This window comes from Pan paniscus, chromosome 16 (assembly GCF_029289425.2).
Source record: "Pan paniscus chromosome 16, NHGRI_mPanPan1-v2.0_pri, whole genome shotgun sequence".
NCBI classification, from domain to species: Eukaryota; Metazoa; Chordata; class Mammalia; order Primates; family Hominidae; genus Pan; species Pan paniscus.
Genome location: NC_073265.2, coordinates 10,179,600 through 10,206,594, shown reverse-complemented (window position 1 = coordinate 10,206,594; position 26,995 = coordinate 10,179,600). Strand labels below are relative to the sequence as shown.

General features: G+C 35.9%; 1 pseudogene; it reads right to left on the bottom strand.

Moving 5' to 3' along the window:
- Positions 1 to 2,684: 2,684 nt before the first annotated feature.
- The window catches only part of LOC129394052 (distal membrane-arm assembly complex protein 1-like), a 50,062-nt pseudogene continuing 25,751 nt past the window's right edge, over positions 2,685 to 26,995 (bottom strand).

The following is a 26,995-nucleotide window of genomic DNA, read 5'->3' as shown; positions in this document are numbered from 1 at the left end:
ATAGGGTAAAGGGAGGGCAGTGCGTATTTGAAGCCTGTGCACGTGACACACAAAGGGCTTAGCAACCTCCGTGTTTTCCCAGCACAGGATACCCATTCTTCCTGAATGTTTCATTGTTAAATTAGATTGTGTGTGTGTGTGTGTGTGTGTGATTTTATATTAACATACAGATGTATGTATTTTAGTTGCATTTTTTTTCTTAAAATGTTATTTTTTCTCTTTTTCTTTTATGTCAGGTGATGATAGAGCCCCTAGGGAAGCGAAACTGTCCATGCCCTTGCCTTAACTTTCAGATACGATAAAAACAACATTTATAAAATTCTTGTCTTAGAAATATTAGCTAAAATTATGTTGGGGAAAGTATGTTTGAAAATAGAATTGTAAGCTACCACATTGTGATAAATATTACTAAATTTGTTTATTGACTTGTCAGGAAGCAAGAGAATGAATTAAAGAAAACTCCAGAGAATGAGCTGACAACCTACTCCCTGGTCAGTGGCTCTCCATGCCTACCTGTGGTCTCTTGGACACCCTTGCAGGTATGTGGGCAGGGAACTGCATGTTTATAGGAAACAGGCCTAGGATGGAAGGAGTTAATAGATCTTGCTCTTCTTGAGTTTGATGACATTTGTTTCCAGTTAAATAGCATGAAAACCCATCTGAGAGCCAGCTGAGGGTGGATACAGTTCTGGGGAGTTAAAGACGAGTGGTCACAACAGGTCTTCCTCGGCAATCCGAGCCCAAAACTGAATCTGCCTCCATAAGACCATTATGTGTCAGCTCTTTATTTATATGATTGATTCATCCAGTGGACTTTTAATTTCTTATGTCCAGATATTTTTTCAGTTCTTTTTTTCGTGATACAAGCACCTTGTGGATTGCCTGTCATAGAACAGGTTCTCAATAAACTTTTATTGAAAAAAGATGTATAAGTAGATTGTCTTGAGTAATTTTGTGAATAACCTGACCAACTAAGCAGTAGAAGACAAATGATTTTAAAACAGAAAGAAACATAACTTTCAGTGGGATTCAGGTGATCTAGTCGGGTCTGGAAATGTGCAAGAGAGAAGGTCCCTGATGCAGTGTGCTGACATTGAAATGTGTAGTTGTGGACTAGATGGTTATGGTTTCAGAACTGTGTAAGTAAGGGGTAGATTCCAAATTAAATCAATATTAAAGAGTAGCAGAGAAGGAATTTCCAGATTCCAGCTGCATTGCTTGTTTCATTGGAAGTGGTGTTTCTCTTTTTTCTTTTTTTTTAAACCTCAGAAGATGACTTCCTGGGAACTCTTCTGGGAGTGAATGTTATCAGCAAATTCCCAAAACAACACCCCTTAGACAAAAAGCCTCCTCACCTATGCATTGCCTAGACCACCCACTAAAGGTAAGGTGTTAGTTAAAATAGTCCTTGCTTTCTGGGAGAAGCCATGTCTCAGTAGAAATTGAGCTGTTAATTTTCCGAATATTGATGATGTTTGATTACATTCTAATTGATTCTAAGATTTCATAATATGTTAAGAGATGCAGCTTTTCTTATATACCTTCGTGGCTTTTCTACATCTCAGTACATTTACTGTTAATATGAAGGATTTCCATAACTTCTCTCATCTAGTAAACTGAACTCCTTCATGGCTTGATCCATTGTGATGCTAGAAAATTGTTGTACACAGAAGACACAGTAGCCTCTCCATAACTGTTAGACTGGAAGTTTGACAAACTGGTCTGAAATAACTGATCAAATCAATCAATGACCTAGAGCTTTAAGAAACCAGATGGGAAGAGACAGACATGAAACCCAAGGTTGTTGATGGCTATTACTTTTGAGCCCAGCAAAAGGAGAAAAAGCAGCACCAATATCTGGCATCCTGGACATGAGGAAGTTTTAATGTCATTTTTTTGGCCTCATCATGGACCCAGGTGCTAGAAATGAGATTTTCTCTGTGTACTCTGGGTATATTTGTTCTAGCACAAGTAGGGGGAAGATTAAAGAGGAATTTCATACCCCCATGACTCCTTAGGAAATGTGTTTCTCACCTTTGCCACTTTTCCCCACTGTGTCCTTGCAGGTGATGGCCACAAAGAGGTGGATTTGTTGAGTTGGTGCCATTCCTTCTACTGCCAGCTTCACCAAAACAATGACACAGTCTTCCTTCTGCATGGAGACTCTTCTCTTTCCTGTGTTGCAGTGGATGCCTCCTGCAGATAAGAAATGCTTAACTGAGAAATGCTCATGTTGGGATATCATCGATGAGACTTTAATTTGGGCATGGTGACTGTTTCCCTTGCTGCCACTTGACTCAATCCCAGGAGCCTCAGTAGAGGATATAATATTACACAAGATGCTCAAAATGGTGGAATTGCTCAGTGCTCCCATAAATATACATTTATAATTTTCATTTGCCACATGGTAAACTGAAAAATACAGACTATATTAAAAAGAAACTGCATGATTTTTTTTCAAAAATTCAAAGCATATTTAAATAATATATAAATTAAATGCCCTCCTCTCTTCCAATTCTGTCCCTATAGTTTTCCTCTATTAAGTGAACTACATGCATTCTTTTAGTGGATAGATGCACACAAACACACAAGCCATTATGGGGAAGGATCCACGTGTGTGGCCATATTGTAACACATTTTTCTGCAAATTACCTCTTTCATTTAACAGCCCTTATTCAATGGCCTTTTTCTTTTTCAGTAGTACATACACATCTGTGTCATTTGTTGAATGACGACATGAATGTTTTGTAGATAAAATATAGTTAAATGTTTTAAGCATTTCTCACTCATAGATATTTATGTTAGCACCAAATTTCTGTGCAATGAACCTCCCTATATATCAGTAATTTTGCATTTGTCTATAATATCATAATAAATTACTTATCAGTTGAATTACTGGGATTAAGTATGTGCACACTTTATATTTATATTTTGAAAATTATTGCAAGATTGCCTTCAAAAATGTGGTTAACAACTTTATCTTCAAATGGCAATGAATGAGATTGCCAGCTTTCCTACAACCTCACAGACAATGGATTTTATAAATATTTAACATTTTTGCCAATGTGATCACCCAAACTATTGTCTTAAATTGTATTTCTTTTGTTTTTGAGTTTGGTCATTTTTTCATGTTTATTAGCCATCTGTATTTTTTAATTTCTTCTTTATGTCCAATTTTGTGGGTGGGAGGAGGATTTAGTCTCTTCCTGATTTCGAAGAGCTCATTTACTATTTCGGGAAATAAGATTTGGATTGTCAACCATTATAGCTATTTTTTACACACTTTTCAACTTTGTTTTTGTTATAAGAATGTGTATGATTGTTACATGTCCAAGTATAACCATGTTCGCTTTTATGGCTTCTGAGTTTCATGTCATTTTTGGAAAGATATATATATTGAGTCCATAAAACCCTTCACCTATGTTAAATTCGAATTCTTTTGTGTTTTTTTAATTCAAATTCTTAAATCATGAGAAATTTTTTTGTTTTGAAATCTTAAAGTTGCCAAGTTACTTGCCATTACTTGCGATTATTTGCCAATAATTGCCCATTTATCTGTACCGCCATCTTGCGCATATGCTGTACTCTCATCTGTGACTGGCTCCATTTTTGTTCTGTGGATTTGTGTGTCTCTTCTTCTGCCTCCTGTCTCGTGTCTTCTCGTTGGAAGAAATTACAGTTTAGACTGCAATTTCATCAACTTTAATAAATCAATTGAGGGGAGAATTGGTTTTTAAAAATATTAAGTAAGTCTTCGTATCCAAGGACAAGGTATGTCTTTTCTTATTCAATAATTTTAATTACTGTTAATATTTTCACTGTGGTGATGGGAGTTTTTCTTTTAATTTATTTTCTTGTTCATTTTTTATATCTAAAGTTTTTGTTTTGTTTTGGGGGTAAGTTGTCACCTTACTGTTTCTTGTTGCTTTTCAGATTTTTTCAAAGTATAGACTAAATCCTTCACAAATATTTAAAGTTTTTATTTTCCCCCTTCATATTGATCCTGATTTTAGTTATGTTGACAAAGTCCACAGACTGTTACTATCAGAACACTTGAACAGTTATGGAAATATTACCTACCCTTGATTTAATCAGAGTTTAATGGTATGCTTCTTTGGTTTGACTGGCACATTGTCGCTGGTCATTTCCTCCCAAAGACCACCAGAAAGAGCTATGATCAAGCAAAGCTGAGTTTGTTAAACTTACCTGCAGCAAGGGAAAACACCACCTTGATAGGGTTTAATAATGTTTCAAAATCAAGAAATGAGGCTTTGGGGTCTGGGCAGGGAACTAATTAGAAATGGGCAAAATTTGTCATGCAATACCTTAAGATTTGTGGGAAAGTGAGATGAGGTTCTTAATGTGAGTATTGATGGTGAAATCATTTTCTAGGTGAGCTGTTTGCCTATATAAAGATGTTATCAATGACAGAAGAACTATTTGCCTAGATAAACAAACTGAATTTATTTATTGGTTTACAGTTTTATCTTGCTGGGCAGGACTCTGCTGGGGGTGGTATCAGGTCTTATTCCCAATAGGTAAGTTATTTGGATATGGGTGGTCTTAATCATCAATGTGTAAAATGCTGATTTTAAGTGCGAAATACTTTGTCTATTATGTTAGGAAAGTCTGCCACCTTTTATCTCTTTTAAGGAATTTTAATCAAAACCAGGTGGTAGATATAATCAAATTGTTTTGCAGAATCAATTTTCCTGTTCTCTTTAAAGACTTTTATCACTGTGAATTAATTTACTATTATTGCAACTTCCTTTAATTACTTGAATGAACAGACCCTACTGGTTTTAAAAATGTTTTATTCTTTTAATTTACTACTTAATTGTGGGTATTTTAATTTGATTTGGAATTTTTACAAGTATACAACTAAGTGAGATTGATCTGTGATTTTTCTTTTTTGTGCTATTTTTGTCATGTTTTGATATCAGATATTCTGGTTGTGTTAAAATAATTTTGAGGATTTTCTTCTTATACTGTGTTCTAGAGTGGGTAAAAAAGCCCTAGTCTCACTATCAGTGTTTAAGTGAACACATCAGTGACATCATCTGGACTCTCCTTTGTTTTTGCTGGTTTGGAGTTAGGACATCTAGAAGTTTTTTTCTTTTTTTCCTTTTTTTGTATGGTTATTGCTTGTTCTTTGTTTTGTGTCAAATTTAACCTGTTTTCTCTTAGCAAATCACAGCTCATGCAGATTTTCAAACACATTAGCATTGTTATACAAAGTGTTCTTTCATCATTCTATTAAATTTCCATTTTCATTCCAGTTATAGTTATTTCTGCTGTGCCTTTGTTAATGAATAAGTTTAAACAGTGGATGTTTAGCATCACTAGCCTTCCCCTTCCATCTCCCTTAATCAGGTCCTTGGTATAATCTATCAGGTATTTTTTAAGGTTCTAATTTACTTATATATATTGTTTCTGTATTCTTTTGTTTCTTTTCTTAATAAATTCTTAAACCTGTGTAACACATTCATATTCACTTGTTCTTGGCAATGAAAGATTTACCCTGCTGTGCATTTTATAAAACTTGTCATTATGAACACATTGTAAACATACAGTGTATGAGGAGAAGAGAACAGTGAACTAGCACATACAAGGAACTGGAACTGGTTCCATCATTATCAGTATTTTGCCATATTTACTTTGTGTTTATTTTAAGTATTTTCAAATAAGCTAGAGAAATCTTAACACTTCTTATTCTCCCATAAACATTTTTACAATTTTATTTTTGAATGTGTATGTATACACACTCATATGCTTTTATATTGTTCTATAACTTTCTTTTATATCTTATGTAATATATAAATATTTTAATATTTCTATCTGATTATTACATATCCATAGATGTGAAGCTTCCCTATTTTTAATAACTTATATTTTTACATAAGTAAAATTTACATAGTTAAATTAAATGCATTGATATATAGTAATTGTATAATTCAATAAGTTTTCTTAAAAGTAATTACTATCCCATTCAGGAGATAGAATATTTTTATTACTTGAGAACCTACCCTATTGCCTCTTTCCAACCAAGCACCTTCTCAAAAAAACAATGTTGTGATTTTTATGATCATAGATAAGTTTTGCCTGTTTGGAAATTAATATAAATGGAATCACACAGTGTGTGTCTGGCTTCTTGCACTCATCATAATCATGTTGAGATTTATCTGTGCTATTCCCTATATCAGCAGTTTAAAAAAATTTCTATAGTTGTAATATTTCACTAAATGGTTATATGGCAGTTTATCTATTCTCTTGTTGACGGACACCTGAGTAGTTTCTAGTTTTTAGCTGTTTTGAATGTTAGCAGATCTCTTATGTAAATACCTAAAAATTGAATTGTTTGATCATAAGACAGATTTTGCTTAACTTATAGGAAACTGCTAGAGAGTCTTCTAAAGAGATGGACACTTTTCGCACTCCCAACCAGTGATATGAGATTTTTAGTTGCTGTCCATTTTTGCCAACATTGGAAATTGTCAGTCTTATCTATTAAGTGGGTGTGAGGTGATATTTTGTTGTGACTTCAATTTGAAATTTGACCACTTAAGAAGGCAACCAGTTTTTCATGAAGTTATCCAATTGTAAATCTTCTTTAGTAAAATTTGTATATTTTTCCCAACTTTTAAATTACAATTTTGAAGTAATTTTGGACTTACGGGAAATTTGCAAAAATAGTAGAGTTCCTGTGTATTCTGTACCCAGCTTTCTGGATGTTAGCATTTTATATAATCATTATTATAACATTATTACATAAAATGATTGAAATCAGGAAATTAATATAATACTGTCAACCAATCTGCAGACTATATTCAGGTTTTTCAAGTTATGCTACTAATGTCCTTTTTATCTAGTCCAGGATCCAATTCAAGATCCCTTATTTTATCTGGCATGTTTCCTTTGCCCTCTCTCCTGACTACAAATCTGGGAGAGCTCCCTCAGTCTTTCTTTGTATTTCATTTAATTGACACATTTGAGAAATACTAGACCATAATTTGGTACACTAGTCCTCAATTTGGATTTCTCCGATATTTTTATTATTAGATTAAGGTTATACACTTTTGACAAAAGATAACACAGTAGTAACAGTGTGCCCTTTTCAGTGGATCATCTGGAGTACATGATGTTAATGTCTTATTTCTGCTGATACTAAATATGACGCCTTTATTAAGGTAGTGTCTGCCAGGTTTATCCACTGCAAAGTTACTGTTTTCCTTTCTTTGTAATGAATATTTTATGAGGAAATAATTTGAGACTATGCAAATATTTTATTTCATCTAATTTCAGTATTAATTGAAGATTCTTGCCTACAGCAATTATGATTATGGTGTTTACCTAGTAATGGTTTCTATTTCCATGATACTTTCTCTACTTACTAGAATTTGACTGTAAGGAAGATCTGTCCTTCTTCCCCATTTATTTGTACTCAGTTGTTATTTTACATCAGTATGGATTTGTGGATATCTTATTTTATGGATTGTTATATATTGCAATCATTGTTTGTGTTTGATTTTCAATTTTTTTTCTGGATTTGATCATTGGGAGCTCCTTAAAGTTGGCCCCTGTGTTCTTTTAATACAACCTCATAATTTTTTGACCACTTCTTATTTTCGGGTATCACAAGATATTCTAGGTTTATCTTGTATTTTCCTTCCCCACGCCTGTAATCAACCATTTCCTCAAGGGGTTCTAGTTCTTCATATTGGAAAATAGTATTTAGAAACCAAGATCTTGATATTAAGTGTATTAATTGCTAATGGGGTTTTATTGCTTCTAGGCCTAGAGCTGGGAGCTGTGTGTCCGTTTGCACACATACACATACACACACACCCCTATATTGTCTCTATTCATTTATCTATCTTAAATATATATACTAATAGTACATAGAATACTATAGATAGTATATATCTATCTTTATTAAAAATCACGAGTTCATACTGTTGTGGATCATAATCCATCATCATATGGTTCATTTTATTCTTCCCTCTTGGCTTATTTGTGATTTGTTTCTTCAACAGTGAGAAACCTACCTTTCATTATCTACAATATGTTTTGTTATTTCTTCAGTGCAGTATACACTTAAAGTAATTTCGGAATTGCTAAATTATACCCCTTTAAAAATGAAATCACTAACTACAGCACAGTATTTAAATATAGTTCTTTTGTCTTTATCCTTAACAGCGTTCAGTCAACATACTATTATTTCTAAACGTATTTAGGTTAGTTATTTTTTTTTCCTATCCCCTGCCATATGGTTACATTAATCATATAATCAAGCAGGTTTTTTTATTGTTTATATTCCATTTTGAGTTCCCTCACCTTTTGGATTATTTTAACTATATTTTGTATATGTGAAATATTACTATGTTTCTAAAAATTAGGACTGTGAGAAATATCACTCTCCCATCATCCCTGCTACACTGATTCTATTCCTCCCTTCTTTCCACCCTAATCTCACCCAACCCTTAGAGTTAACTAGTCTAATAGTTTCTGGTTTATTTTTTTCTCTTTATTCTTGTTCACAAGTGGGCAGATACATGTATATTTTATCATATATCACATGTATATTTTATATCCCCTTCCTTCTTACATGATTAGTGGCATACTATAGATTTTTTTTGTTGCAATTTTCTTTTTCCACTTAATATGTCCTGGAAATCACTTCATGTGTATTCAAAGAGATATTCCTCATTCTGTCATGCTTAGTGCTTAACTCCATGGATGCACCACAATTTATTCAACCCCTCTGCTCTATGAGAATTGTTTGCAATATGTGTAAAGTATCACACTACAAATAGTTTTACATTGGATTATTTGCTCTTCGTTTGGAAGTGTTCTTTGTATTACTGGGACATACATTTCTTGTTCAATATATGTGTTGCAAAGGTTTCTTTCATTAAGTATCTTAGCCTGCCTGCCTTCCTTTCCATTTCCTTTCTTTTTCTTTTCTTTCTTCTCCTTTTAATGCTGTTATGCTCTAAATTTTAAAATGGCCCGAATTTGCCAGTGGCTCATCCCTTATGGCTATTTATTCTTCCTCTCCTTTTCTCCCCCATCTCTTTTCCTTTAATTTACGTGAAATTAACATAACATAGCCATTTAGTGCATTCAAAATGTTTTGCAACTGCCGTCCTTAACTAGTTCCAAAACATTTTCAGCACCCCAAAGACAACCCATACACATTAAGCAGTCAGTCCCAGCTCTCTTTCCCCATCTTTTCATTTTTGTTTTTTGGAGTTTTTTTGAGACAAAGTCTCACTTTGCACCCAGGCTGGAGTGCAATGGCACAATCATAGCTCACTGCAGCCTCAAATTCCTGGGCTTATGCAATACTTCCACCTTAGCCTCCCGAGCAGCTAGGACTACAGGCATATGTCACCACACCAGGCTAATTTATAAAAAAAATTTTTTAGACACAGAGTCTTGCAGTGTTGCCCAGGCTTCTTGTGTCTTTCAATAAACAGACATTGAAAATTTTTAAGTCCAGTATATCAGTTTGAGTCTCTTATTTTTAGTGCTTATTACTTACTATTAAATCTTTGCTTACTCCAGGTTTGCAAATAATAGTTTTCTAAGTTTTCTTCTAGAAGCTTTGGGACATAAGTATAACATCTATCTCAAATCATTTTCAAATGTAGTTGAAGTTACTTGTTTTCATCAATCTCCAGTTGTTGCAGAACCATTTGATCAAAAGATTTTTCTTTTTCTACTGAATTATCTAATGCCATTGTTGAAAATAAATTGGCCATTTATGTATGGATCTTTTTTGAACTCTGTTTTTCCTTCTTTATGCCATTCTTTTTCACTGAAGTTTAATAGTAAATCTTGAGATTAAGTAGTGTGAGTCCAAAATTTTGTTATTTCAAGGCTTTATAGAGGAAGGAGATGGCTACACTGGGTCCTTTGTATTTTCACTTAAATTTTAAAATTATCTTGTCAATTTCTTAAAAAGCCCAACTGAGAAATTGATTTTGATTACATCAAAACTATAGATAAATTTAGGGGGGATTGACATCTTAACAGTGTTGAGTCTGTAGTTCTCCATTTATTAGGTCGTCTATAATTTCTCATAGATGTCTTTTATAGTGTTTAGTATAGAAGCATACCTTGTAGTTTTCAATATAGAAACATTATTAAAATTTAACATTTAATAAACTAGATTAAATTGTTAAATTTATTTGTTTTGTTATTTTGATGCTATTGTAAATGAATATGTTTAAATTGTTTTCCAGATTTGTTACTATTATATGAAAACAGTAATATTTTCACATTGCAGCTGCTTTTCAGTTGGGTTGTCTTCTTTTCAGTCTTAGGAGAAAATATGTAATTTCTTACCATTAAGAAAGATACTAGCTGTTATTTTTTTGTAGATGCCCATTACCAAATTGAGCAAGTTTTATTCTAGTGCCAGTTTGCTGATAATTTTTATAATAATAATGTGATAAATTTGCTGAATGTTTTTCTACATTTATTAATATAATCATGTTTTCCCCCTTATTCTCTTATTATGGGAGACTGCATTGGTCAGCTTTTGAATGTTAGCCCAACATTGCATTCTTGATGTAATCCAATTGGTCACTGTTATCCTTCTTGTATATACATTACTGTATTCAATTTTTCTGCTAGTTATTTAAGAGTTATTCACCTATGTCCGTGATGGCCATTAGCCTGTGGTTGCCTTTTTAAAAATTATTTTTGTCAGATGTTAGCATTAGGCTTCATAAAATGTATTTAGTATAGTGCTCTATTTGCTAGTACACTTGACCCTTGAACAACAGACATGGAGATTGGGGTGCAGACTCCCCCATAGTTGACAATCTGTGGACAATTGTTTGCTCTCCAGAAACTTAACTACGAATAGCCTACTGTTGACTGAAAGCCTTACAGATAACATAACTAGTCAATTAACACATATTTTGTTATATGTATTACATACTATTTTATTAACAATAAAGTGAATGAGAGATAAAAAATGTTATTAAGAGACATAAGGAGGAGAAAATATATTTACTATTCATTACGTGAAAGTAGATGATCATAAAGGTCTTCATTCTCATTTTTATGTTGAATAGGCTGAGGAGGAGGAAGAAGAGGAGGGGTTGTTCTTACTGTATCGGGGTGGCAGAAGCAGTACACTTGGTGTAACTGTATGGAAATATAGTTTCTAGCTTTTTTGCTTTTTCATTTCTCTAAAAATGTTTCTATATGGTACAGTCCTTCTTCCACTGTTTACTTATTTGTAGTACCCACATCATAGAAGGAGCCATATTGTAAAGAAGTCAAATGCAGACTTGAATAATTAGAAACCTTCTGCCAGCGTGTTTTTCTGGCACTGCTTCTGTGTCGTCTTCCTTATCGTCTGGTACTGGTTCAGAAGCACTTGTCTCCATCACATCATCTTCTGTTAATTCCTCTAGTGTGTTATCTATTAGCTCTTGAATTTCTCCAAGGTGTATATCTTGAAAGCCTTCACTCACCACCCTTTTTTCCGTGTTCACGATCTCTTTCATGATTTCCTTGGTTGGCTGTGTTGTAAATCCTCTCAAGTCATGCACAACATCTGGACACAGTTTCCTCCAGCAGGGGAGTGTGTTGTGTTGGGCTTGATGCTTTCACAGCTTTTTGTGTAACGATGGCATCTTCAGTGCTGTGATCCTTCCAGACTTTCATGATGTTCTATCAGGGTTCTCTTGCATAGTGTTAGACAATCCTTTCCATAAAGTACTGTGTGTAATGAGCCTTAATGGTCCTTATGACTCCCTGATCTAGAGGATGATTTGGAGATGTTACGTCTGAGGACGAATAGACCACTTTGACACCTTCAGTATTGAACTCATGGGGTCAGGGACATTGTCCAATCAAAAAAAAAAAAACTTTAAAAGGCACTCACTTACTGCAAGGTACTTCTTGACATCAGGGTCAAAACATCAATGAAACCAATACAGAAAAAAAGACTTCTTATTGTCCAGGCCTTTTTGTTTTACAATCAAAAGACCGGCAGCTGGTGTTTTAACTTTTCCCTTCGAGGCTCAGGAGTTAGCTGCTTTATAGATAAGGTCAGTCCTGATCATAAACCCAATTACATTTGCACAAAACAGTGGAATTAGCCCATCCCTTCCTGCCTTAAATCCTGGTGCTCACTTCTCTTCCTTACTAATAAATGTCCTTTCTGGCATTTTTTTTTTCAGAGTAGGGCACTTTCGTCAGTTTAAAAACCTGTTCAGGCAGATATCCTTTCTCCTCAATGATTTTCTTAATGGCATCTGGGAACTGCTTCTCCTGCTTGACTGTTTTTAAGCCAGACTTCTTTCTAAAATTATCAAACCATCCTTTGCTGGCATTAAATTCTCCAGATTTAGAACCTTCACCTTCCTTTTGCTTAGGATCATCTTGCACCCTAGAGGTATGCCTTACAGCAATCCTTTACCCGCAGAAAAGATGCATTTTCAATAGATAGATACTTTGCAAAAGTGCAAGGTTTTCACAGTGTTGGTACAGCTGCAACAATGGCTTCATGAATTTCCTTTTTTTTTTTTTTTTTTTTAAACAATTGTCCTCACACTGGATTTACTTATCTTGAAATGGCAAGTAGCCCCTGCTGGAGACCTCAATCTGTGGTACCTTTTAAGCAATTAAACGTTTTCTTGTAATGTCATGACTTTCCTCTGCTTCTTAGGAATACTTCCAGTATCACCAGTGGCACTTCATATGGGTCCCATGGTGTTAAGGTGTATGGTATTACACAAGACACTATGAAAAGTAATATGAGAACTGTGAAAGCTTTTGTTTTGCTGCCACATGCAATTTACTGGAGGGAGAAACTGTTTCCTGGCATGATTTAGGGTCACATGGCACTTTAAGCAGGTACAATTGAGCTCCCCACTGTAGCAAAAGGAGGTGGCTACAAAATTATTACAATAATACTGGGTGTACTACAGCTAATTTTATGCAGTTAGGATTTAATACCACATATTTACATTTCTCTCAACTGCAGATGGCACCATGTAGGATCTATGAGTATGTGTGAATAGGTTTTGATAAATTTTAACTTTTTATAATTTGTGTATATTTTATGGTAATAAATGATAAAAATAGGCTAGTATCTACATCTATTTTATGCATTCATGACATACCTTTTTCTTAATTTTTTTGGTATTTCTGGACTACGCAGTTGAGTTTTTTCAAATTGTCACAAATTTCCAAAAATGTATCCAATGTATTTATTGAAAAAAGTCTGCATATAAATAGATCATATGCAGTTCAAACTTGTGCTGTTCAAAGGTCAAATTTCTTTGTGGAATGTTTGATAGAATTCATTAGTGAAATGATCTGGGCCTGGAGTTTCCTTCGTGATATTTTAATGAACAATTTCAGTTTATTTAATAATACAGGATTGAGAGTTTCTGTTTCATTTAATGGCAGCTTTAGTACTGTTTTTCAAAGCGTATAGTCCATTTTATCAGATTTGTCAAATTCAGTAGTATAAAGTTGCTCATGATAGTTCCTTATTACCCTTATACTGTCTGTAAGATCTCACCTTTCCAATTCTGATATAGGTAATATTATTTTTTCTCAGATTAGTCTTTTCAGTTTTTTTTTTTTTTTACTATCTTGTCATTTAAAAGAATCAATCTTTGATTTGCTAATTTTCTCTTTATCTGTTTTTTATATTATTGATTTCTTTCCTTCATCTTATCTTGGTTTTAATATGCTCTTTTTTTTGGTAGCTTCTTAATCTTGAGACTATTAAGTCTTCTATTATGGACCTTACTTATTTTCTAATATAACCATTGAAGGCTATAAGCACTACATTGATAGATTCCACAAACTTTGATATATTGTTTTAATTACCATTTAATTCAATTATTTTCTTCCTTTGTGTTTTAATTTGATCTGTTATTTTTAAGTGGAGTATTTAATTTCCAAATATTTGGGGCTTTTCTGTGTAGTTTGTTACAACTTCTGTTTTAGTTTTGTTTTGGTTCTAAAAAGTTACTCTGATATTTCAGCTTTCCAAATTTATTGAGACTTATGGTCTAGCATATGATCTGTCTTGACAAAAGTTTCACATGCACAGGAATATATATTTAAACTCAAGGTGTGTAGATTTTGTTCAGATAGTGTCTAGATTTTCTAGATTGTCAGTGAATTTTTACAATTGTTTTATAAGTTACAAAGAGAATAGTGTAAAAAATTTCTGCTGTGATTATGATTTTCTTTATCTTTAGTTCTCTCAGTTCTTCGTGTATTTGGAAATATCTTATTGTTTATACTTTCATGAACATCATGACTGTAATAAATTTTATCTTTTCCTAATTTGGCCTGTCTTACCTTATGTAATATTTCTGGTCTTGATGTCTGCTTCGTCTGATATCTGAATAATGTTACCAGTTTTCTTGGGTTTGCAGTATATCTGGTGTATCTTTTTCTGTTCTTTAAATCTGTCTTCATAGTGCTTCCATTATAGAGAGCATAGAGATGGATCTTTTTTGTCCAATGTAACCATCAGTGACTTTTAAGTCTTTGGGGTCTTAAGTCCCTTTGCATTAAACATACTAACGTGACTAGACTTATGCCTACTATTTAGCTATTGTTTTTCCATTTGTCCCCTCTAGTTTGTTCCTCTCTGCCTGCTTTGCTTCATTCTTTTGGGTTAATTGAATATTTTTAGTATCCTATATTAACTTCTCTGTTTACATTTTGGCTCCACCTCTGGGTATTTTGTATGGGTTATAAAATGTACCCTTAATCTATGACAATCTGCTTAGAGTTAGTATTGTACACTTCTCATGAAGTAAAATTATATATATATATATATATATATATATGAGAGGGAGTCTCAATCTGTCACCCAGACTGGAGTGCAGGGGCATGATCTCAGCTCACTGCAACATTAGGTGGAACTGTATTAACTCTAAAAGGACTGTGATAATTTAAAGATGTATATTATAACCATAGAATAATCACTAAAAAGTACAGAGAAATATAGCTAAAAAAGCAACAGCAGAATTAAAATATAATAGTAAAAATACTTGATTAAAAGAATACAGGAAAGAATGAAGAAAAGAACAAAGTAAACTGTATAGAAAACAGATGGCAAAATGGTAGACCTAAACACAGTCATATTATAAATTACTTTAACGGTACACTTGTTTTTCATTGCTTTAATTGATCAAATGATAGGTAAAGTATTTTAAAGTCTCTTTGTAGTTTTCTTTAAATCTTAACATTTTGTGCAATGTTTGCTTTATGAAGATTGATGCTATGATATTTACCAATCATTTAGAAGAGATATTGCAGGGTGTTTTGGTAAGTTTAGGTTACTTACATATCTTACATGATGAAATCAACATTTTTTATTTGATCAACTTAATAGAGGCATCCTGTTTGAAAGAAGAAAATAACAGATCTACAAAATTCTGATTCATGTAATAAGTAACCATTATGATAATAAATGTTTTTATTTATTGAGTGCATACTGAAAAGTGGTAGGAAGATTTTGTGCTGAAATATTTGTAAACCTAGTAATTAAAAAATGTTTTGGCTGGGCTTGTTGGCTCACGCCTGTAATCCCAGCTCTTTGGGAGGCCGAGGTGGGTGGATCACTTGAGGTCAGGAGTTCAAGTTCGAGACCAGCCTGGCCAATATGGTGAAACCCTGTCTCTACTAAAAATATAAAAATTAGCCAGACATGGTGGTGCACGCCTGTAGTCCCAGCTACTCGGGAGGCTGAGATGGGAGAGTCGCTTGAACCCAGGAAGCAGAGGTTGCCGTGAGCCAAGATTACACCATTGCACTCCAGCCTGGGTGTCGCAGTGAGACTCTGCCTCAAAAAAAAAAAAAAAAAAAAAAGGCTTCTAATTACCCCATGCTAAATGTGTTGTAATGGTATTAATTTGATATATAACATATATGTAACATTTTATATATGTGCTTATATGATGATACTGATAATACCTCCCTCAAATTGCTCTTTTGAGTATTAAGAAAAGTTTATATAGAAAAACCAGTTTGGAAAGGTTTGGAACATAAGGCTACAGTGATTAGATGTTGAGAACAGCAGCAATAATAGTTGTCATTATAATATCTGATTAAGGCAATATTTGCACCCAGGTATACCTTGCTTCAGAACTGTGTGATTAACCATTATACCTTGAGGCTATTCATACCCTACCTTCACTTTGTTGGCATAATCTGAAGTTTTTTTTTTTGTTTTTTTTTTTTTTTTTGAGACGGAGTCTCGCTCTGTCGCCCAGGCTGGAGTGCAGTGGCGCGATCTCGGCTCACTGCAAGCTCCGCCTCCCGGGTTCACGCCATTCTGCCTCAGCCTCCCGAGTAGCTGGGACTACAGGCGCCCGCTACCACGCCCGGCTATAGACCATAATCACATATTGCATTTGCACAACTAAATTTTAAAATATATACAAATTACACAGTCAAATTATTGCATTCATTTCATGACTATATTCTGTTTCCATCCATAAGTACCGTATAGTCAACAATAACATATCAAAGAGAATTTTGTTGTCACCTCGTTTCATTGTACCATGTTCACACTGTTCTTTATCTCTTTTTTCCATTGGCAGTATTATGTTCTCAAGAAGAATTATTCCAGAAGCACCCCTGAAATAATATATTTCCTTAATTTTGGTATTATTAGCCCTTCTTTGCTTTTCTCTATAAATTGTCCTGATCAGTCACCTCTCTCAATTATATACAACACAAAGTAGCTTAAAGGAGAAAAAAAAGGAGATAAATAACCATGTTGGGTCTGGCGTCAGGCTTAATGGAGTCCAGTAGTCCAGAATTTAAAGACACATATGACCGTTTGCTCCCTTATCTCTTAGTTCTCCATTTCTTGGTTTGGCTTAAATCTTCAGTCACTTTTTCTTTATGTGAATTTGCAAAGGGGTCATTTGAAGCCCTAGATGCAATTATTACCTGCCTTGCAATCTTGGTAGGATGTGTCCTCCTTCCCTCCTCCTTGTCCATGTAAAAGTTGGTGGGTGAAGAGATGGACAAGGCTTGAGTCACTAAGACATTCACTGACCTGGGAATAACTCGGGATAGGTCTGGTCATATCCCCAATGGAGGCAATGTACCCTAATGAAAAGGTCAGGGTCACTGGTCTCATTGTCCAAGGTGTTATCTGAGCTCATGGTCTCACAACCAAGAAAATTAAGGAGTATGGACACAAAGGGTGAGGTTGGTTGGAGCAAAAGTTTAGTAAGCGAAAGAAGAAAGCTCTCTGCAGCAGAGAGGGGAGTCCAAGTGGATTGCCGTTTTTACAGTCATTCAAAAGCTTTTTTAAGAAACTCCTCTCATCTCTGTAGCACTTTGAGTAACTTCTCTTATCAGCAAAGCTGTCTGTACAACTCCCCTTATCTTATGCAGCTGTGGGTATGTCTCTAGGCAAGCACAAAGCGCCGCTTATTTTTGTTTGTGTAACTGAGGGTTTGTTTTAGGTAAGCCCCCTCCTCCCTGAGCAGGCTTCCAGGGAGCCCACCATGTACATATCTGAAAAGGGAAGGAAACTTTTTGCTGGGAGCTTGTTAATCATACAAAGAATAAAGGGCTTCCATGCCAGACTTTGCCTGCCTGCTTATCTATGGCTTATCTGTGCAGCTATAGCCTGAGTTTTCCCCTGGCTGCTCTATTTTTGCCTGTAGCTGTGATTTTTTCAGGTAGACAGCTTCTCTGAGGACTAGTCTCTTAGCTGTTTACTCAAGTAATTTTTCCTGTCCTTTTCCCTCGCTATGATTACCAGCTGCCCTAGGACTTCATGGTCTGGAATGAAATATTCCGTGGGAGTCAGGGAAAGGGAGTTTGTTGCAAACATGGCCAGGCCAGACCCTTATATAAAGTGTCAAAGTAAAGTACACTCACATAAAGTGTAAGTGCTGCCACCACCACTAGGGTGCCAGGTACTCTAACACAAGTCTTTATTCCCATAGATGTGAGTTAACATTTATACCACCAGCTCACACTATCAAACAATCCCACGTACCCCAAATAAACACTGGTGCCTGGTGGGCAGCAACAAGCCCTCCCTCAAGGAAGGAGTTCATTTGTTGGTTTATCCAGCTGCTCCCGCTTTGCTTATGGAAGCGCTCCGTTTTCTAGGGGTCTTAGAAGCTGTAGCAGTGGTAGAAAGCCCCTTTTTTGTGGACTATTATGACTTAGGCTTTTATCAGAGCCTCAGAGAATTGCTGCTGTTTTGTTGGTTAGGCTTTAGGTTTCCAATCTGCATACACAATTCCTTTGAAGCACCAGGCTTCCAGGCAATTTGGTTGAGGGAACTTATTGGGATATGAAATATTATCAGGCACCATTTCTAATCAGTGTACCTAAGTTGTGACTTCAGGTTTAGAGAAAAAAAAACTTTTTTTCCCTTGGCTTCAGGCTTCCTTCTGGAGGTGATAACCTCCTAAATGGACTATCTTTAAGGGCCTGTGGCATGTGCCCTCCTTTCAGGAAACTAGTGTATGCCTGGAGGCATTGGTAATGGCTTCTCTCATCTTACTGTGGCTTGGGAAGAATATGGCTATTGCAGATTTTCTAGTTTCATTACCACCTGACCTTCAGGCTCCTTACATGTTATAGGCAGAAAAGGTGCCTCCACAAAGTTGTGGGCTATTCTCTGCTTTCAGAAGGACAGCTGGAAATGGTACTTAATTCTTTGTAGCAGCACCGTCATGAATAGCTGCCCACACCCATATACATCATTATCTTTTTTGGTGAAGACTCTAAGACTTCAGGCCATGATATCCACAAGGCTATGTTCATGCACTACTTCGGTATAATCTCAAAATAATTGCCAGCTCCCCAGTGGAATGCCTGCCTTGGTCCACGTGGAATGTGGGCATATGGTAGGATTTCCTTGGAGGAACTAGAAGAGGAACATAAAGAATGTTAGGCATATAAATTATTGTTTCTTTTTCTTCTGGTTTCTTTCCACTGAGTTATGTGTGAGCCCCCACACCCACCCTACCTTCCTGTCCTCTACCTTACTGATGCTGTTTTCAGGCTGTTGTAGAATTGGGTGTGTAAAATTAAATTAGCCTTTCTCCTCTTAATATCTGTAAAATTAACAAATTTGACAAAGAAACTACCTATCTGATATATAAGAAGGTTATTAGCCTGTACCACAAGTGAAAAAGTTTCATCCTGATATATCAAAATAGTACCACTTGAAGGAAAACGTTGGGGCCATCTGTTTCTCTCATTGTAGTTAGAGTACAGATTTTTAAAATATGAGCCTCAGGCATAAAAATGCGGTATTAGCAACTCAACTTGAAGAAGCAGTTACTAGTGTCCTGGGTGGGCCACAGGGAAAATAGTACCAACTGCCTGTTATATTTAACTGCAATTAAAAATGGCAGTGCTGGGTATCTTCTGTCTCTGGGTCATCTCCTAAAGATCCCGCAGAGGGAGCCATAGCTAGTGTAGAGGCCAGCCATAACTAGCCATGGCAAAGACCACAGGGAACGCTCTTCAACATGCTCTGCACTGATCCTCTACCCTGGTGTGGAGAAATGTCAGATTCATCACTAACAAGGTTAAAGGTGTAAATTGAGGAAAAAAATTGAGAAAAGTTATCTTTCACATAAGACTTCAGAAAGAAATTGCATCGTCAGGTTTGGAACTGGTTTGTAATTTCATCCAGTTATTTTCATTTTAATTACTGTCACTGTTTTCTTCATCCTTGATAAACTATGAGCTCTTTGAGATTGTCTTTTTCATATCCTGATGTCAGAGCTTCCTGTATTTTCTGATCATGGTATGTGCTAAGTAAATGCAATTTTTAGCATTTTGAGTGGTTTATCAAATGATTGAAGGAGTGGGTAATAATATAGATTACATATACAGTCAGCCACATATGTGTATGTATGTGTATTTGTGTGTGTGTGTGTATATGTATATACTGTTGACCCTCCGTATCGATGGGTTTCACATTTGTGGATTCATCCAATCATGGATCAAAAATATTCTTTAAAAATATGGTTGCATCTGTACTGAACAGGCACAAACTTTTTTCTTATCATTATTCCCTAAACAATGCAGTATGACAACTATTTATCATAGCATTGACACTGCATTAGATATTATAAGTAATCTAGAGATTAAAGTATATAGGAGGATGCATGTGGATCATATGCAAATAATACACTACATCTTATATAAGGGACTTGAACATCCATGGAGTTTGGCATCTGGTGGGTGATACCTCCTCTTTGAGGAGGTGAGTATCAGAGACGGAGGTAAATATGATCCAGAGGGCAAAGAGGCATTGCCAGCCTCACACTGGCTGTCAACACCATGCTGAGTTCCACGAAAGCAGCGAGGAGAGGGTGGTGTTCTTGTTTCTGGTACAATACCTGGCATAGAGAAGATGTCACAGCAATGTTCGTCTATTGAATAAGTCACCAAAATTGTGAATGACTGAATAAATGGGCAAAGGGATTTGTTCCCTACTTGCTGTGGGAAGTTTCTTGTAGTTATGACCTCCATGAAAGAGAGACTCGTATCTGGAGAAAGTTCATAGCTGAAACCGTGAGATTTAACTTTTGAAGTCATAATGGATCTATTTTTTTAACATCATAAATGAAGATTATGCAATACTGTATGTGCTTCAATTGACACAACCCCTTCCCATTCAGGGCTGATTTATGTTCTGTACTGAATGACAGGCACAGAAGTAAATGTGATAATCCTGTCCCATCGTTACCCTTTATTGTGGTCTTGCTGTGTCCCAGCCACACACTTCATACTGTATCTGTGTCATCATTCTCATATACATCTATATAGGTACACTTCCATAGACTTAGGCCCATTTAATGGAGGAGCAACTCCAACATTTAGAGATCATGAAAGGTACCTCATGACATATATTGACCTAGTGGCAGAGCTGCTTAGTTCTACAGCCTCTGAGTGGAATCCTCACGACAGTAAAAACACAAGCTTGGTTTCTCACACACTCTACCTGCTTTTTCTCATCCCCTTTAGTCTCTATTCCTTGCTGAGATGTGTTAGGCATTAAATGGTTACAGTCTACTTCTGTGTGTAGTCTCCAAACACTCAGAAACCTCAAAATTTAAAAATTAAAATACAGAACAATATGTTATTAAATAATCAGGGACAAGTTAAAATGGTAAAGAGAATAGGCCACTTTGTGAAATCATATGCAGGGAAGAAAAAAATACTGGAGTGAAAACAATATAAAAATAATACTAGATGCTGTTTTGTAGCACCAAGTGTGTTCTAGCTTCTGTGGTTGTTGCTTTTTATATAATCTTTACACAAAACCTACAAGCAGATATTATTTCCCCTATTTCAAAAATGAGAAAACCAAGGCAAATAGTTGGTAAGTAGTACATATATATTATCCTAACTCTGAACTTCTGGATTCAAAGACCATGTTCTAGGATACCATTTTGTGTACCAGCATGGAATATGTTTTTAGTTCATCTATTTACTCTAAAAATGTGGAGCATGTAGTATGAGACAGAACTGTTCTAGGCTGTGAGGAAGTAGCTGTGAGGATGGTAGTATGGGTCCCTGTAATAATGAAAATGGAATATATTGGTATGTACAAGTACATACTCATTAAAGGAAATTGATGTTGGCATAGATTGCCTGGGTTCAAATTCCCATTTACCATGTTTTCCTAGTTGTCTCTGTGGTGAGAGGAGGTGGAATGTACTAGCCATTACCAAAATTAAGAGAGATTGTTGGAAAAAGTCTCATTTAGCACAATAACACATTAAATGTATTCAATAAATGTTACTTATGACTCTTTGAGAAAACATACGTTTAAAAAACATGGCTTATGTTACACATACTATATGCTGGCTCCCAAAAATAAACATATTTCCCAAGAAGTGTCTGTTGATAAAGCCAAATATATTCTTACTACACTAAGGGGAAGCCCATCTTAGCAGTGTCTCAGCAGCATATTAGGGGCGTGGGGGACAAAACAGGATATCTGGGATCTTGAAGTTTCATTTTAGATGGGTCTTTCAGTGTGGGAGCTTGATTAGGATTGGGTGAGGGTCATGACACAGCACTTTAAGATTGAACGTTAGGATTTTGAGATGAGGGATTCTACAGTGTGGAGGCATAAGCTGTGGTCTGATGCTTTCTGTTGATGAGTTGATGGTCTTTGGGAAGTTCCCAGGATGAACAAAAATATTTGCAACTTTTATCTTCCTGGGCAAGAGTCTCAGAACATCTACACTTATATCAATGAAGGTAAAATAATAATAATGTCCCCAGCGAAGACAGGAAGCCATGTGGGTAGATAATGTAAGTTGTGTCATTTCATGGTTCCATGGATAAGCAGCTGTACTTAAGCTGCTTATCCTGGTGGATTCTGGAGATCCACACTTGAAGGTATCAACACAGAAAAATACTAAGAGGATTGTGGTCAGAGTTTGTTGTCAGCTACTGAGTGAGGAGCCAGGAACATACAGCTTTTACCAAGAAAATCTATACCATCCACACTGTGATGAGCCCACAAGACCAGATATGGGACTTTAGCCAAATTACCTAATTTTATTATGTCTTTGATTGCTTTCTGGTCCTTATCTGGGATATCAGAGATCCCAGAGAGATGGCAGGGATGCAAATTAAACATTCTTCCCCCCAAAACAACACATTTTTCCCTTATAAAATTACTATATTCTGAAAAATTTCATGAACCTCCAAGTCAAGATGGGGCATTGTCTAACTTGCCTGCTGTTTGCTATACAATAGCATGGAGTCAGCTCCAGGCTTCCCAACCCTTTCGAAAAGCATGAATTGAAGAGGCTTAACGAGAGAAGAAAGCAACCCAGAATTCCCTGTGTGGTTACCGTTTGGGTTCTTGCCTCAAGGCCTGGTTTTTCTCTTTTTGGAGTAAAGTTATCTGAAGACCTCTTTTTCTAAGAGAAGAAACTAATGGGTCAAAATGGACCCTGGGGGATGTCAGGGACTACAGTGAAGGCAGACGTTAGTTCACCCCTGAAATAAATTTCTGTCCAGTGTGCAGACAGTAGCCAGCAGACCTTTGTCTCCATCATCCAATACCAGTCTTTTCAGATCTAGTCAATGATCTATTTAAAGCCAGAATATCCTTATGAGACTGTCAAATAGTATTGTATTTTTTTGTATCACTCATCAAGAATAGCTTAGTACCCGGCAATAAATTTTATAGTACTGATATTAATAGATCTCAGGTGAAAGAAAAGTCCATGTGTCTTATAAGATGGGTGAAAGCCACCTCCAAATAGATACTCTGTTCTCTAGTTGTTTTTCATGTTCTATTCCTCTGTAAGTTCAGTTACAAAAGCTGACTTCCACAAAAAGTTCTCCACTATTGTTTTGGAACCTTCTTTTCTAATATCTTGTCATATACGAGTTGAGTCCCAATTAATGATTCATTATAAGGAACTGGAAACGAGAAACTGAGTGGCTCACCAAGGAAAATATGTGCAAACCTAACGGACAATTTGGTTATATGATTTAACCACTGCATACATAAATTATAACTAGGTATTGGACTCATACTGAGGAGTGATTAAAATGTAACTATGCCTTATAAGCAACATAATTAAATGTAGCTTTAAGCCAGATAGGCAAGAAAATAACAAAAGAATGCAGATTAAAACATGACAATATATGGTATTGTTCTATGAGTCTTGAGTGGAAACTGTCTACATTTCATGCAGTCATCTACTTGGGCTAAAAATCATGTGTAGTGGCCATCTCCTTCCAAAGACCATCTTACTTCTAATGAGTTCTCATTGAGGTCTCACGTTCTCAGTCTGAGGTCTCCAGGTCTCAAGATTTCTCAGCTTGAGGTCTCCAGTAATGATTTAAGATGGTTTATGCCTCTTTGATTGGAAGACATCACTCTCAGTATCAACTCCCTGGAATTTTACTTCTGGATGAGTCGTTAACAGTATCCGATAGGGTCTTTTCCATCAGGGTTCGAGGGCTTTCTTTCTCAGGTATCTCTCCTGGAGATACCTGAGACCAAGCCTCTGAATTTAGACCATGTGAGGGTCATTTAGTAGAGGAAAAGCTGCTTGTTTACCTCTTAATAAGACTGGATAAATTGCCTGAGTTACCTGCAATATTTGGCTGTGATCACTTCCAATAATGTAGAGTCTAGAAGCAGAGGAGATATTCCTAGACTCGTGGGTTGGCCTGTTGCTAACTCAAAAGGGAAGATTTGATGAACCCCAGAAGTTGAGCTCATTGTCATTAAAGCAAACATTAGGCCTTGTGAGTTTGAGAGTCTCTGATAGTTTTGCTAATTTGAGCTTAAACTTTTTGTTTATTCTTTCTATATTTCCTGAAGATTAGAGTAATATGGACAGCAGCGTTTCTGTGTGGACTGGCAGAGCTGTACAAAGCTCTTTATCATCTCAGTAAAATGGAGATAGTTTATACTTGTACTAGAGAGAGAGTTTGGGAACATAAAATCATGTCAAATTTTGCTCTGGCAGAGCTGGAAATCTCCAAACAAGGCTTCAATCTATCCTCCAAATAAGCGAACAATTACCATACATACTCAAAACCCATTGCAGAAGGTACTTAGAAAATCTGTAAGTGTTCTAAGGGGCCCTGAGATTCTTGTTCATGCCCCATCTTTGCATTTTTACCAAGATTATACTGGTAACAAATAAGACACCGCATGCAACCTCAATAATCTTAGTGAAATTTCTCCATCAATGTTGATTGAGTGCAGTAGCCAATTTTTCTTTGCTTAGGTAGTTAATTGCATATTAAATGTTTGAAACATCCCGTTTAAGGTCCTCTGGCGCTACTAAGCATCTATCCTAGAGTGTGAGAGATTTTCCTCTTGCAATTTACCTGCATGTTTATCTTAGTAACGGTTTGCCAACTGTGGAACCAATTGTTGACATTCTATAAGAACCTGTTTGAACCCGTCAGAAGGTTTGATTATGAGGACCAGGATCTTAGTGAGGGCTCCATGCTGGGGCTTCCTGGTATCCCCATCTTGTATTAGTGTTTGTTTTTTTAATAGCCACATCTTTAGCAAGCTTTACAATACTCAAAAGTTCTTTTATTTGCTGACCGTTTTTAGTAGAGGCTCCTGCTGAGATTGAGAACCCTGTTTGTTCACAAACAAGACCAAGAACTACACACAAAGCATACCTGCCACCAGCACTCTCCTATCTCACTCAAACTGACCAGATCTGTAGAGCGAAATGAGTCCTGTCATCTGGCAGATTTTGCCTCTGGTAGTGATTATAAGGGTGAAGTATGTCACATCATGTGCCATCTGATATTCTTTTGTCCCAGTCTTAAAGTGTGCTGTTGATTTTGCCTAGGGTGTACCAACAAGTATAGAGTATTTTAATACAAAGGCACTATAACAAAAAAGTAGAACACAAATCTGCCACTATAAGATATGCAGCCTCAAGGACTCAGTGGAAATAAGATGGTATTTGGGTGGGGTATGATAAAGAAACAGCGATTATTCTATTTATGGTTCTGAAGTCCCGAAAAAATCTGCTATCTCTCCCACTGGGTTTTTGAGCATGGAGTGTAAAAGAATTATAAGGGCTGTTACAAAGTTTTTAGCTATTATTTTAGTCCTTTAGTCCTTTTTAATCTCTTGGTTTTAGAAGAGATTGTGCAAGTTGGGTAGCAGTTAAGGTGGATAAATCTGAGTCTTAACCGGGTTTATCCATAAGAATGTCAAGCACTTCCTTGAGATCTTCAATTTTGGCTTGATTTAGATTCAATAGTAGTCGTGAATCAATGTCCAGATTATCTATGGTTTCTTTATGAGTGAGGGAGTCAGAGACTCAAGGTCTAGACCATCCAGATAGCATTTAATTTACAGTTCCACCCACGTAGTAACTTCCTACCTATCATGTGAGTGAATATGGTATTACAGAGAAAGAAAGAGTGTAATTTAGTTAAAGTCCAAGGGTGGCTGTAATGGGCTGGGACGTGAGGAATATTTGATAATTATTGCAGAAATCTACCATGTGAGTAGTTTATTTTCAATGAAGAGGTTGTGTAATAGTGATAAGGTTTAAGGTTGATGATATTTAGCACCCATATCAGTTAAAAAAATTTGCAGAGTTGTCATTTAATATTTAGAGAAAGTTTTCTTTTTGACTTGAAAGATGAAATGTTTTGTGCTTGATACCCACCGGAAGCACCTTGATTTGTCACTTATTTCATGTTTTGCCCTTTGATTCTGAGCTAATGCAAAACAAGTGTTTTCCAATTTCCTTACTGCTTACAGGCGTCTTTATCAAGAGACTTCCTTATTCCGGGTTTAATGTCTGGGATAGGAGGATGTAATTTTATCTCTACTTTGATTTTTTTTAATGAAACTCCTTCAAAATGTTTAGTGAGGTGCTAGAGATCTGATAATGGGAATAATATTGCTCATTGTAGTTTTTTTTTTACATATTAAATCCTGTTTTTTTGGCTTCAGTTCCTTTCTGCAAAATGGGGAAAGATGTGTGTGGGCTCATATCTGCTTCAAGGTCTACTGAGTCCTTCCTAAGGGTATTAAAGAGCCTATCTTCAATTTCTCCAGTGGACACATCCTTTCTTTGCTTGCAGGACTGGATTATAAAACAATCTATTTTCACAGGGAAGACTTTAAGGGTAGTCTCCAAAAGACCTTGTCCAATATCTTCAGTTTTTCTAAAATTCTTTGTTTCCTGTAAAATTTGAAACTCTTTGGTTTCCTGTGGTCTTTTATGTCACCATTGAGACTGACCCATTTTGCCTTTCTCATGTACTTTTTTGCATCTAGGGTTATCACTAAAATATGAACTCCTTGGTATAGATTTGGGAGCCCTGGATTCTAACTTCCTAAAGATGTTTTATAATCCTCGCAAGTTTTCCTCTATTCTGCCTGTGCTTTGAAGAGCCTTTGACGGGGTCTCTCATCTCAGAGTTAGATGGCTTAAAATCAACCACAGATGTTTCCCTGTTGTGAGGG